The sequence below is a fragment of the Prionailurus bengalensis genome, chromosome E4, assembly GCF_016509475.1.
Source record: "Prionailurus bengalensis isolate Pbe53 chromosome E4, Fcat_Pben_1.1_paternal_pri, whole genome shotgun sequence".
Classification (NCBI taxonomy): Eukaryota; Metazoa; Chordata; class Mammalia; order Carnivora; family Felidae; genus Prionailurus; species Prionailurus bengalensis.
In genome coordinates, this window is record NC_057360.1 from 58,366,871 (window position 1) to 58,380,599 (window position 13,729).

Here is a 13,729-nt window from a genome sequence, read left to right on the forward strand (position 1 = left end):
AAGAGGAACTGATGAAATTAACCGTAACAATACATTTTGCTTACTTCAACATGCCTCAAATCGTATCATTTCAACATGCAATCAATGTTAAAACAGTTCATGAAATATTTTACTTTTTTTCTTAACACGACGTCTTTGAAACCCGGTGTTATTTTACACGTGCAGCACATCTCAGTTTGGGCTAGCCCCATTTCAAAGGCTCAGTAGCCACATGGGACTCATGGCTCCCGTAGTGGATAGCACAGACAGAGAAAACAGCCGTTGTTATTTCCATTAAATGAGTTAGTGCTTGGTGCCATCCCATCCCCTTTTATAAATGTTAACTCAAATATGTATGTGCACATGCTCACACGTAGGTAGAGGCAGTGGCAAATGACTAAAATCTGAAATGCCAAAAGCCACACTGTCGGTCAGCTTCACAGAACAGGAAAGAGCCCCTCTTTTCTCAGAAAAAGAACCACTGTAACTTGGAGTAGAGAGGTTTTCGGATAGATCATCCCTAGTGGGCTCTTCTACTCCCATGCTCCCGTGTCTCCCCAACACGTGTTCATTGTTTTTTAAATGTTTATTCATTTTGAGAGAGAGAGAGAGGGAGAGAGAGAATCCCAAGCAGGCTCCACACTCTGCCAGGAGCGTGACGCGGGACTCAAATCCACAACTGTGAGATCATGACCTAGCCGAAATCAAGAGCTGGACGCTCAATTGACCAAGCCACCCAGGCGTTCCCCCAACGTACATTTCATACGGCAAAATCAAGGGACTGTGGGCAACGGCTTTCAATGGGGAAAGATGCCCCAAATCACGGCGCGGCCAGATGAAGAAGTGCCACTTGCGAGGGGCAAGTGTGAATGGCTGGGGACTAAAGGGGGGCAGGGGGAGAAAAACCATAGGGAGGAGTTTTGGCTTCTTGAGTCACTGAGCAGCCCCTGCTCACCCCAGGCCGCCTCCCAGAGTCACTGCCCAGCCACCAGCTAAGTCTACCAAACCAGTTACCCCACCCCCACCCCCTTCACTTCCTAGAAAAAGCTGTGTCCTGTAAATCCAGAAGAATATCACTAGCAGGAGACCGATTTCAAGCAATTATTCAGGCAGCTTTGTAGCATGAGATTCTCAGGCCCCAAAACATTCTCCACGGTTTGTTTTTTGGTTTTGGGTTTTTTTTTTTGGGGGGGGGGGTGGAAACGATGCCGATATTAATATGAAAGCTCTGTGTCTTAATCGTGGTGCCCCACATTCAGCTTCTCCCAGCTTTTATAAGGGAGAGCGGCCCGTCACTTTGGCATTCCTCCAACTCATTCAGTTCTCACTGGAGTTGCGGTGGGGGATGCCAGCCACCCTCAAGGTAGGAATAAAGGGCCCCTAAGAAGGGCAGGCGAATGCACTTTTTACATAATATGCAAGATTAATTATAATAAATGCAATCCAATTCACATACCTTATCAAGGAAGACAAGCTAATTATCTGTTGGAGAATTAGCTCCTATTTAAAGGGCATTTTACCTCAATTTGGCAAAAAGAACTAATGGGAATAGTCTTTCCATTCTGATGCATTCTTTTGGCTGCACCAGCTTCAGGGCTCAGAAGACTTGAACACTGCCCTGAAACCCCAGGGCTTAAGAAAGGGGGAGGGAGGGGGGCGCCTGGGTGGCTCAGTCGGTTGAGCGTCCAACTTCGGCTCAGGTCATGATCTCACGGTCCGTGAGTTCGAGCCCCGCGTCGGGCTCTGTGCTGACAGCTCAGAGCCTGGAGCCGGTTTCAGATTCTGTGTCTCCCTCTCTCTCTGCCCCTCCCCTGTTCATGCTCTCTCTCTGTCTCAAAAATAAATAAACGTTAAAAAAAAAAATAGAAAAAAAAGAAAGGGGGAGGGAGGAACACAGAAACACGTATCACTCAGCATCTCCCAAAGTCTAACTCTTTGTGCTGTTCTTGTAATGATGTCCCTTCCAAAGTGTCTTATCAGCAGCATGAAACTGGGAGTGACTCATATTTATGACACAACGTAGGGTTGGCCCTGCCGGACCGTTCACGTCCACAAACGCTTCTGTTATTTTAATAGTGCTGAGTGGTGCCTCGATACTTCCTCGCTCTGCCCACCAAAGCAGAAGTCCAAGATTTACAACATATCCCTCTAGGGTGCGGGTGCCATACAGGCAGCTGGAATGTGCAGGGAGACCTACGATCGAGGACAAAGACCTCTCTAAAAATCAGTAACTTTGATAGGTAGTTGGCTCTTGTATCCTCAAGAGAAAAACAGGAATAGACAAGTGGAAGGGAATCACGGTAGAGGGGGGACCATAAAGCCAAGGTAGCTGGCCCCAGCCACCATTCCTCAATGTGGGGGCAGGGGTGAAGAAGATTCCAGGCAAGGGAGTCTCCTAAGAGGTTTCTCTTATAATACTGAAAATTTGGAGATAACCTTAACCTCATTAATAGGCAAATTAGTTAAGTACAACGTGAGGCATCCATAAAATAAGACATGTTACAACATGAAAAGAAAATCTGATGGTAATACAGGAATCAAAAGGACACACGATATAGAGGGAAAATGAATTTCAGTTTCTATACGAGAAATGCTGCAAAATATGCACATATATGGGTAAAGAATGAAGAGAAGATATAAAAATGAAACTAGGCCGGTCAGGGGGATTAGTAGATGATCTGTTTTCTCCTTTCTAAAACGTCCTTGATATTCCAACAATGGGTATACAACTGAGTCTCTGCTAAGACTTAATTTTGTAAGATTTCCTTACATAGAAACAGTATATAATTTTCCAGGATGGCACTGATTCAGAAAAAAATACGATGTAGGTATCTATCCACCCCACCAGAAACACTGGGTTGTCTCAAACCTTTAAACGAAGCAACGGAGAGTTGTTTCTATTTATATTGTACCAGTGGCAATGTCATTTTTCTGAATTATAGCACTCCTGTATCCCCTGGACACAAGTAGCTAATGATGAATTATTTGTGTGGGTATTTGATATTATAGTCATAAAACCTTTTTAATAAATGCTAGTCATTATATGTCTGGCACTGTTCAAAACACCTGTACATGTATTATCTAATTTAATCCTCCATTAATTCCACGAGGAAAGTGCCCTTGCCCTCCCCATTCCATGGATAAGAAAACTGAGGCACACCGCATTTAATGTGCTCAAGTGCATGCTTTTTTTTTTTTTTTTTTTTTTTTTTTAAATTTTTTTCAACGTTTTTTATTTATTTTTGGGACAGAGAGAGACAGAGCATGAACGGGGGAGGGGCAGAGAGAGAGGGAGACACAGAATCGGAAACAGGCTCCAGGCTCTGAGCCATCAGCCCAGAGCCCGACGCGGGGCTCGAACTCACGGACTGCGAGATCGTGACCTGGCTGAAGTCAGACGCTTAACCGACTGCGCCACCCAGGCGCCCCCAAGTGCATGCTTCTAATAGGTGGCCAAGTCAGATTTCCAACTCAGCCAGCCTGGCCGTGGGACCTGTGCTGTTAACTTTCATTCTACACTCTGCCTGCTGGAAGAGATATAAATTCTGGAAAAAGAACAGTGCCTACAAATACAGATCAGCGGACCAACTCACTGAGAAGTCAGCTACCGAGCTCACTGCAAAGGGAAAGGGAACGAAAACATGGAGTGATCTGGCCAAACACTTGGACCCCTGAGATTTTCATATTTAATAACAACTCAGATACAAACCCAAGGATTACAGTCCCACGGGGGTTAAAAAAAAAATCACGGGGCCCCTGGGGGGGTGGCTCAGTAGGTTAAGTGTTGATTTCAGCTCAGGTCATGGTCTCAGTTTGTGGGACGGAGCCCTGCGTTGGGTCCATGCTGACAGTGCAGAGCCTGCTTGGGATTCTGTCTCTCCTTCTCTCTCTGCCCCTCTACCCTCTCTCTCTAACAATAAAGAAATAAACTTGAAATAATAATAAATAATTTGTTACTGAACTAGAGTTAGGAAACACGGATCCTATACCAGTTCTGCGACCAGCTACTTAGACGCTCTTGGGTAAATAATCAGCGTCCCCATCGGTAAAATGGGAGAGTTGGGACAAATGCTCCGTAGTACCGCCTGAATGAATGATGCTTCCGGCCCAGGTTCCCAGGGGGGCGTTCTGCTAGCCTTCAAGGGTGTCAGTTATGCTTTTTCCAGGGTCCGTCCCTGCCACACTCCCTGATTATCTGAGCTGTATTTGTACACTTAGGCTGTAGAAGGGAAGAAGAAAGGAGAAAGAAAGCAGAGGGGAAAAAGAATAAAAAGTAAATAGTTTGGTAAGAACTCTGTTCCCTTATCCCAGAGAATTAGCTTCCCCAAAGGATAAGGAGAACCTACTAGAAGTTCCTTCTTCACACAATTCAGGGCGGGGGGTTGGGGGGGGGGAGGGAAATCTATAGTTAATGTTTATTATTCACACTAACAGAATGGATAATGGATACATTAGGGTCTTTGGGCTGTCATCACACATTATCTCATTTTATACACACCTCGTATCAGATAGTGTATCATCTATTCCTTCTCCCTTCCCAGATCTAACTTTGTCCCCGTCTTTCTTCCTGCTCTAATTCCACTCTAGAAAGTGAATAGATTAATACTTGCAGAAAGAACATCACCCTCACATCTGCAGGTATCCTAAGATTCTCCCCATTGACAGAAACCCAACAGTGTTGTGCCCAGGCTCTCGCAGTCCAATGACCTTGGACAGGTGCCTGGGCCTCTCTGGGTCTCGGGCACTCGTATAGAAACGGGAGTGTTATCATGAGCTATAATGCTTCGAGCACAGAGTCTGGTAGGCAATAAACATCGCATAATGTTGGAGATAATTGTTGCGGTTTTCAAAGTTTCTTTAATCAATCTGTTACTCCTTAAAAAGCTTCAAGCTTAAAAAGTTTGAAGTTGCCAAAAGCTGAGATAGAACCCAGGGTGAGGTCACGGAGAAGACGGCTCTTCTCTGAGGACACAGAGGGGGCCAATATTCTCACCAGTAGCATTTTCAATTGAGGATATACAAGAAAATAGAGGGGATGAGGAGGTAAAAATATAACTCAGGACGCATCAGAGAATAAAACACAGTTAAGGCGACCATTGGGAATGAGATACATGCTCCCTGATAATTAAGCATGTGGCCAGCTTGGAAGGAACTTGGGCCCCAACCTTGTAAGAACTGGGTTTCTGTTCTTGTTCGCCAGAGAAAATATTGAATCCGTTCCTCAGATTCTGCATCTGTAAAACTGGGGATCTGAAACCACTCTGATGAAGCTGCTCTGAGAAAGAAATAAGACACAGAAAAGACGGTCCGATGCCCAGCACACAGAAAGCATTCAAGAGCTCTTAATTTTTGTCCTAGACTATCGGGAAAATCTTTTTTTTTTTTTTTTTTTAATTTCAGGGATGATAGGTTGGCCAGACCCAGGGTGGTTATATGTGATTAAATGGTGTTCTGCGGTCAGATTAAAATATCACTTCATGGGAACCATAAAAACATCCTCATAAAGTCTTATCATAAAAATGTGCTATTTTAATAAGACTAGAAATACAAGCCCCAAGAAAATGTCCCCTATCCCTCCAAAGAAGCCCCCCGCCTTAGAAGTCTGCGTCTAGACTTCCTCTCATAAGAGGGAAGCAGATGCTCTAATAACTAATGACAACAATTCACTGTCTTAAACACTAGAACCCAGGACTCAAGTCCAGGTCCTGGACGATCCTGTCACCATAACCCTGAAGGTATCCTCTGTCCTCATACTGTCGTGTCCCCTTTTCTCCACTGCCTCTCCTTATGCACCTCCCAATCTGTGTTTTCTTTTCACCTGCCAGTAGCAACAGCAGCAGATATTTAGCCCAGTGGTTGTGGACCTTGGGGCCGTGATTCAAACTGTGTGGGATGATTCCTTCCGTAGAATAAATATGAAGTATTAAAGAAGTAGCTACTGATGTTCTGACACAAAGAGGTGATTGCCTCATCACCTGGGGACACCACAGAAGGTGAGCTGAGCTCCCATTATGAGCTGAGGAGTGGATGTGCCTCAAAGGGGACACCAGCTGGGCGTTACCCCTAGACCAGACAGCTTTATCTATTTACCTGGTGGAGATATTTGGCAACAGATGCCCCACGGGGGTCCTGTTGGGGTGGTGAGACAAAGAAGATGAAACCCTTTGGTGGAGCCCTGAGGATGTTCGGCCTTGTTTTGTTTTCCATGAAATTCGAGTCTTAGAAGGTGAATTAAAAAAAATATATATATATATATGTGTGTGTGTGTGTGTGTGTGTGTGTGTGTATAAATATATATATATGTGTGTGTGGATACACTTATAAGTAATAGATGAGATGAGGCACAAGCTAGAAAAAAAAGATATTATTATCTTCCTCTTGGCTTATGGATGAAAACATCTCAAGAGTTAAAGACGTCATAATTAGAAAACACACATCAACTTCAATATAAAAGGTACATTTCGAAAATGTACAGTAAAATTCAGGCTGTGATTCATACTCATCATTTTCTCTTCCCTCCAATTTTTCTGAATTAGTAAGGTCATACAATATGAATGAAGAGTAAATAGTATATGGAAACGCAGCCAATGAACAGTTGCCCAAGAGGGACCCATATGGTTTAGGGGAAATAACCCAGGCTTTGAAACGACAGAGACTTGTGTTTTTACCCCAGCCCTGTCTCTTAGAGTGGTTTTTAATTGTACTTGCAAACTTCTTCTCCTTCTTCTTCTTCATCTTCTTCTTCTTTTTTTTTTTTTTTCCCCTGAGCAGGCTAAAACCTTGTCTTTGAAATATCATTTACAATGCTTGTTTGCTTAGCATGCCCTCTTTTCGTCGAGAGCATGCAGGAAAAAATAAACACCAGTCCATTCCTATCAGCAACATGTCCAAAATTAGGTCCAAATTACAAAGTTCCACTCTAATGCTTGGAGAAGGCCTGTCAGCCCTGAGCTCCTAAGGCAGAGAGAGAGAGTGCATATTCCCTTTTCCATTAAAAACCAACACATTTTTTTAAAAAGTCATTTCTTTTTGGATCAAGTCTTAGAAAGAAATCCTGTTGGCCATGAAGATGTGCTTAGAAAAGGCCAGACTTTCTCTTGCAAAGGAGAAATAAAGGAGAAAAATGCCAAATGCCTCACAAACATGTGCTTCCCAGGAGAATGGCATTTCTAAAGATGAACTGCTCCCTAAACAAGATTGTGTAGCACGGGAGGATGAAGAAAACAAACAGGTACATGATCTTCAAGGTAGAAAGGATCTGGAATATACTGGCTTGGTCTGTATATGCTCCCATGCTAGCATTTAGATTTTGAGGGTTACAGCTACAGACTCCCCAGCTCAAAAATTAGTGCCCAGCACATAGAAGGCATTCAGTAATATTTGTTGAACAAATGAATGCATCTCCTCTACCCCACGGGCTGTATATCCATGGAGACCAACACATCAAAAAGTCCCTAGAAACCTGAGATACTTTGGGACAAGGGTGCATTTTGATACATGTTTTCCAGCTCTTTCATAAACCATTAAGTTTCCTAGAAGATGGGTTTAAGTCAATGTCAATATTTGACCTACTAATCTAGGACCCAGGCAAATAGCGGGCCCATGAGCTGTTGGTTTTCAAAAGAGCTTAGACTTAGGTCCCTATAGTTCTAGACTGAAATCTCAAAATTCAACAAAAATAGTATCAATATGAAAAATGATTGATTAAATGTTACTTCATATTTGTAAGCTATACAGTAGATACCGTTATCATTAGATAACCACACACACACACACACACACACACACACACACACACGCACACTCTACCAACCTGGCAAGACCTATTTTAGCACTGAGGACCAAGGCTCTAAAATTAATCATGCATGTGACCTTGGGCAACTTAAATCTCTCTAGGCCCCATTTCAGTAACTGCATAATGAGACTGGACTAGATCAATGGTTCTCACACTTTCCTGCACGTCAGAATCACCAGGGAAGCGTTATGCACACGCTGTACCCCAGACCAATTTAACCAGGATCTCCAGAGGTGGGAACAGAGCATCGTAAGTTTTAAATCACCCCAGTGGATTCCACTGGGCAGCCTGCAGGGACGACTGTGGGACTAGGGGTCCTCTAAAGTCCCTTCCTGTTCTAAAAACTGGGATCTTGAGCTCAAAGAACATGAGAAGACCTCTCCTGGGTTCAGAATTTCTCTCCCTAATGTGGAGTCTATCCTTGCCTACCTACTTGAGTTAAATCACCAAAGCACGGCAAATCGACACATTTTTATGCCCAAACTGCTCCCCCAGGCTGGGGCAGGAGGGCCTGGCTGGTGGCAATGCTGAGCCTAAGGAGTGAGGAGTGGGTCTGCTCCTGGTCAAAGGCTCACACCTAGGCTGTGCAGAGTTTTTCTGCGCCTGTGATTCTGTCAAAACTCCCTCCCCTTACCCTCCTTTTTCTAATCTAAAATCATGATCTACTACTGCCAGGAAAGGAGTTTCTTGAACTTGTCCTTGACAAGCCAGATGGTTAACTTAACTGATCTGAACTGGTAAGGACAAGTGGTTGATATTTAACATGCTCCCATAGTACCGTGCTTAGAGCGACTTGCCATCCTCCCCAGTGACCAGTGTCTAACCTCAGAGGATCTGCAAGGGCACAGGGGTAGGGGAACAGGGCCCAGGGGCTGCTTGATTGAGAGCCATGCACCAGGCACTTGATTTCCGCTGTCTCAGTTCATCCTGTGATGTTGGAATTACTCCTGTTTCACAGCAGAGGAACAACCGGGGCTCTGGGAGGTGACCTGAGCTCCCTAAGGACACCTACAGTTGGTCAGTAGAAAAGCCTAGAACTGAGCTCAGGGGTAAGTGGGCTAAACCACACTTTGCTGAGCACACAGTGAATAGGGCACAGATAAAGCAAGGACAGGGATGGGGGGTGGGGAGCTCACTTACATCCTTTCACTTACATCTTAATTAGGAAGAAGGACAGGATACCCAAGAGCTCAAAATACAGGCAACCGTGAACCAGTTGAGAGCAAAGGCCCAGGTCTCGCTTCAAGAACAGGTCTTCCCACGATTCCCCGCCTTTCCTTCACATGCCATCTCCTCACAACTCAAAGCTTTGAGAACCTTTGAAAATGAAGCACATTCCCCCCCCTCCTTCCACCTACCCTTTTATAGTCAGACTACAATCCTTCTTCCAAAAATAAATCGGCTCCAGAGGCCAGAAAAAGCGACGCTTAATGGTTTTATACTTTCATCATTTAGTTATGGGACGCTAGTTGGACGGATTTATCATCACATTTTTACAGATTCCCCTACAAATAAATAACTCTAGGATATGCCCAAATAACCCTGGCCTCTTGACCTAACATGTTTTTATAATTATTTGGCACTCCAATCGTATGCTACTTAAATTAGGTAACAGTCATCAAGTTATTTTTAGGCCATAACACCACACACACACACACACACACACTCTCTCTCTCTCTCTCTCTCTCTCTCTCTCTCTCTCTCCCCCTCTCTCCCTCTCTGTTATATCTAGCTTGCTATTTGTACTCCTTTGCCAAAGGAGCACAGATTGCTTTTTTACTGGCACCACCATTTCTCTCCAACCAATAGTAATAACAATATGAAGCCACATTTACTGAATGCTTACCACATATGAAAACCGGTCTAGACAGTTTGCACACATGAATTCATTCGATTCCTAATCTAACACCATGAGCTAGCTACTGTTATATCCTCTTTTATAAGTGCAGAAACTAAGGAAGTAAGGGATTAAGCAATTTGCCCAAGGGCGCATGGCTGGTAACAGGGGACCAAGACTAGCTTCAGACAGACCGGATCCCAAATCCCGCCTCAATGTCTCCACCATTTGCTACAAGGCAAACGTTCGGCACGTTTGGATGGTAAGCGGAGGTTCAGAATAACAACGGTAAGTTCGTGCATGTAGGTATGTCTTGATTTCACATATCTTAAAAAAAAATCCTCCTAACACCTTGAGAGACAAGAGGAAGACTGTTTGTTCCCCCCCAAAACAAAGCAGGAATAGAATATTGTCACGGGGTCCCTGATTTCCAAGCACGGGCATTTATTTTGTTGGCAAACTCAGTATTGCCCAGAAGTGTTAACTTCAGAATCCTTTGTGATTATGGAAAAATGTGCAATCTATGTTGTTCATTCCTCAGGAATCATGATGGAAGGTTTTATGGTATAACAATCTAACTCTCTATGTTATCAAATCTTCCTTATGGATCAGCCTTCCTGATGTGATTTCCTCTCTTCCCCTGCTCCCCACTCAACACCTCTAGCCACGGCAGCAGGCCTGTGGGGGACCGAGGCAGTCGGTCAGTCTTTGTATCCTGACAGCACAGAGCAAGTATGGGCATGGGCCCTACAGACCCCCAAGGAAGTGCCTAGAGCCCGCTCCCCCACTCGCTTCTCCACAGACCTGAGAGCTACCTAGCCAGAGTGGAATTCTAAGTTTGAAAAACTCTCAAAAATGGTCACACGACCCCGAAGGTTTTAGGAGTACAAATGTTGTCCACGCTAGACTATAAAATATTCCCAGCCTTCTCAAGGCTAAGACACAGAGTTCCAACGTGAAACATATTTGAATACATTATGGTCTATGCTAGGAAATATTTCAGCAACCGAAAAAGGAAGAGAAAGCCAATTGGGAAAATAGTGACAACTGTTTACTCTAGGTGACAGGCATGTGGGTGCTCTTTAACCTCTTTTCTACTTTTCTATCTATTTGAAAATCGTTATTAAAGTTTTAAAGGCACACACCGTCTTTCGAGAGGAGCAAAGCCATAGACTATCCTTTCCAACATAGGCCTATCGGTGATAAAATAGTTCCCTGAATCCAGCTTTCCTGAAAAGTAAGGGTACCCTATAAACACCATGACAGAGGTGGTAGCTCCCATTAAGGAAGGGACTGGAACGGTCTAGTCTTCTTACTCCGTTTGGTTAGAAATTATACCAAAAAGCAACTTGGGGTGAAACAGATTGTGGCCCTTTCAGAGACTTTGCAAATCCCTACGTTATTTATTCATTTGGATCATTTTCACCAGGATGAGCAGAAGCACTGGTCTGACGCCATTTATTCTTCGGAAGCTGAGAATAAAACATAGATTCAGACATAGGTCACCACAGGGAGGGGACTGTAAATTAGAACAGTAACTTAATCCCAGGGGCTTCTGCGCCTCTGATCGGTTTCTTCCCAACCTGACACAGCATTACTAAAATGGTAACTGAGCAGCCACTCTATTTGATAGCACCAAAAATGGAGAACATGGCATTGAAATAGGGGGACATGAAACTTGGACAGGGAGGGTAGCAACCAGTGTTTACAAACACAACCCGGAGAATCAGTTGGGCCAGCCATAAATTACCCAAGATTGTACCAAAATCTCTGAAGAGAAATTAATGAGGCCCCAGAAGTTTCCGCCTTAGACTTGCAACCACCTTCACCCCCATAGCTTCCCTGCGAAAATCGCTCATTCCAAAATGGTACCGCTCCCACCTCGCTAACATAAAATCTTACATCACCAGGGGAGGGGTTAGTAGAATGAACCCCAGCAGAGAACCCAGACCAGAGTGGTCGGCCTGACCCACTCGAGAACTTGGGAGAAGTTGCTGGCCATGCGCTTCTGCGAGAGGCCCACCCCGTTCTTCACCTCAGTGGTGCTACGGGATTAACCTTTGGTTTATTTACCCAGATGAAAGCGTAGGTAAGGGGGGGGAGGTTCTCATCGCGATCGCTTTCCTTTCTTTCCCATCTTGGTCCCAATGTTAAGCCGTTCCCCCAAAAGAGACCAAAACGGTAATGACGACAATAATAAATTAACTAGATTACAGGCCCTTTTGCTCCTAAACTATGTATTTTCAACCAACTTCCCAGATACTTGAAGAAAAAGCCCCCAAAACTACAAATAATCCAACCTCTACCACCAGCGCGTCTTCCAGGTCGACCGCCGCTGTGTCTCACCAACCCGAAAATGACGAGCCCTCGGGGCGGCCGCCCAGGGTGCCCAGTGGTGAGGTCAGCAGCATGTCCGGCCCCGCCCCACTGAGGCAGTCTTACTCAGTGACACCGAGGAACAAGCCCAGGCTGTTGGACTCTCAAGCTGCATCCACCAGAGAGGAACCCCACTTCCATCAGTAGCACCCAGGAGACTCATTTCCCAGCGATCGACAAGCCACCCCCAAACACAACAGTGTCCGCTGCAAACGAGAGGGTAGGATCTCCAACTCCTCCTAATCACCCTCGTGTTCAAGGTCAGGGTCATCTTCATTTCTATTGTTTGATGCCTGCCCTCAGATCATACAGACGTAAAAGGTCTACTGTCTCTTAACAACATCTCCTCTACGTGAGCAAAGAGATGCCCCGCACGACCACCGACTAGCCCCTCTCTTTGCTCCCCACTATTACAAACGGGAAATTTGTAGGTCGTATTTTTTCCCACCCGAAAAAAGACAAGACAAGCCAAAACCGTGGTGAGAGAACACTAGCTAGGTAAGCCTACTGGGAATTACTCAAAGTCAACCAAACCAGAATAGGAAACGATAAAATACACGGATTTTCCTCCACAGAGGAAATCTGAATATATCCGTAACCCTGAGAAAACCCATCAACCACAACAAAAAAGTCTGGGCCCTGCTGAAACTCTCTGGATGTGACCTCCATTATGTTCTCCTTCCCACCAGACCCCACCGACCCTAAGAAAAGTTGTGCCTTTGTGGGAGCACAATGACAGCAAGCTTGAGGAGCTCAGGAGAGGATGGGATGGGGGGACAATATCAGAGCAATTCAGAACCGTGTTTCCAACAACACTACTTAAGAAAAGGCAGAATGCGTCACTGGGAAGACAAGGAGAATGGCGGAACTGTCACACAAAGACAGAACAACCGACTTGCTCATCCCAGTGGCCTGCTGCAAGTGAAATATGGAAGGTATTTAAAGGAACCCAGCAATGCCTTTGGTCAACACTCTTCAGGAGACTCGGTGGTGACGTGGCCCAGAAACCATATACCTTAGCTCTAAATACAAGAGAAGAAAAGAGAGGATGACTGTCTCTCACGATCACCAAAGGACAGAAGACACCGAAGACGCACAGCAGTGCGTAGTGCCCCAAAGGACAATATCGGACGCCAAGGAGGAGCAACCGGGAAAGATCCCAGATGAGGGCTCCCCTGCTGGGTTCGGCAACCCTGGGTGAAAAGGAGCTCAGGAAAGAGTGGGTAACTAACTCTTCCTGCCAGGGCTCAGCAACGCTGACCTCACGGTTATTCTGCATCCAGGGTACGTGGGCAAGTGACCCACCACTCCATCCTGGAAGGAGCCATGATGCCAACGGTTGCCAGGTGAGGCCAGAAAGAACAACGGGTTGGGGAGGTATTTCATAAAAATGTCTCTGTCCCCCTGGAGCTTTGGCAGAAGAATGCACGTTTTGGCTACACTTAATGCTTTCTGTGGGGCCTTATAAGAAGGGTCTCTGCCCTTCTTGAAGGTCACTTCATAAACCACCTAAAAGCCCAGCTGGCCAGAGAGGTGAGGAAGAAGCTTCCCCACCAAAAGAACTGGTACCTGTAGGTTTACTTGTAGTTCACCATAGTTGCTGCTTCCTCCGTTCCATCAACTTGGGTTAAATCTGAGAGACAATACCTTTCCAGCTGGTTATTGACTGGAATGGTGCTACCAGCCCAGTTAGGACTTGAGAAACCATCTGGTGGCACAAAGCCCCTCTTTAGAAAGATGAG

The 13,729-nt window shown here is 45.2% G+C and overlaps 1 protein-coding gene across 1 annotated transcript in view; it reads right to left on the reverse strand.

Annotated features, from left to right (window-relative positions):
- The window catches only part of DUSP10 (dual specificity phosphatase 10), a 40,435-nt gene that overhangs the window by 22,880 nt on the left and 3,826 nt on the right, over positions 1–13,729 (reverse strand). The window lies entirely within an intron of this gene.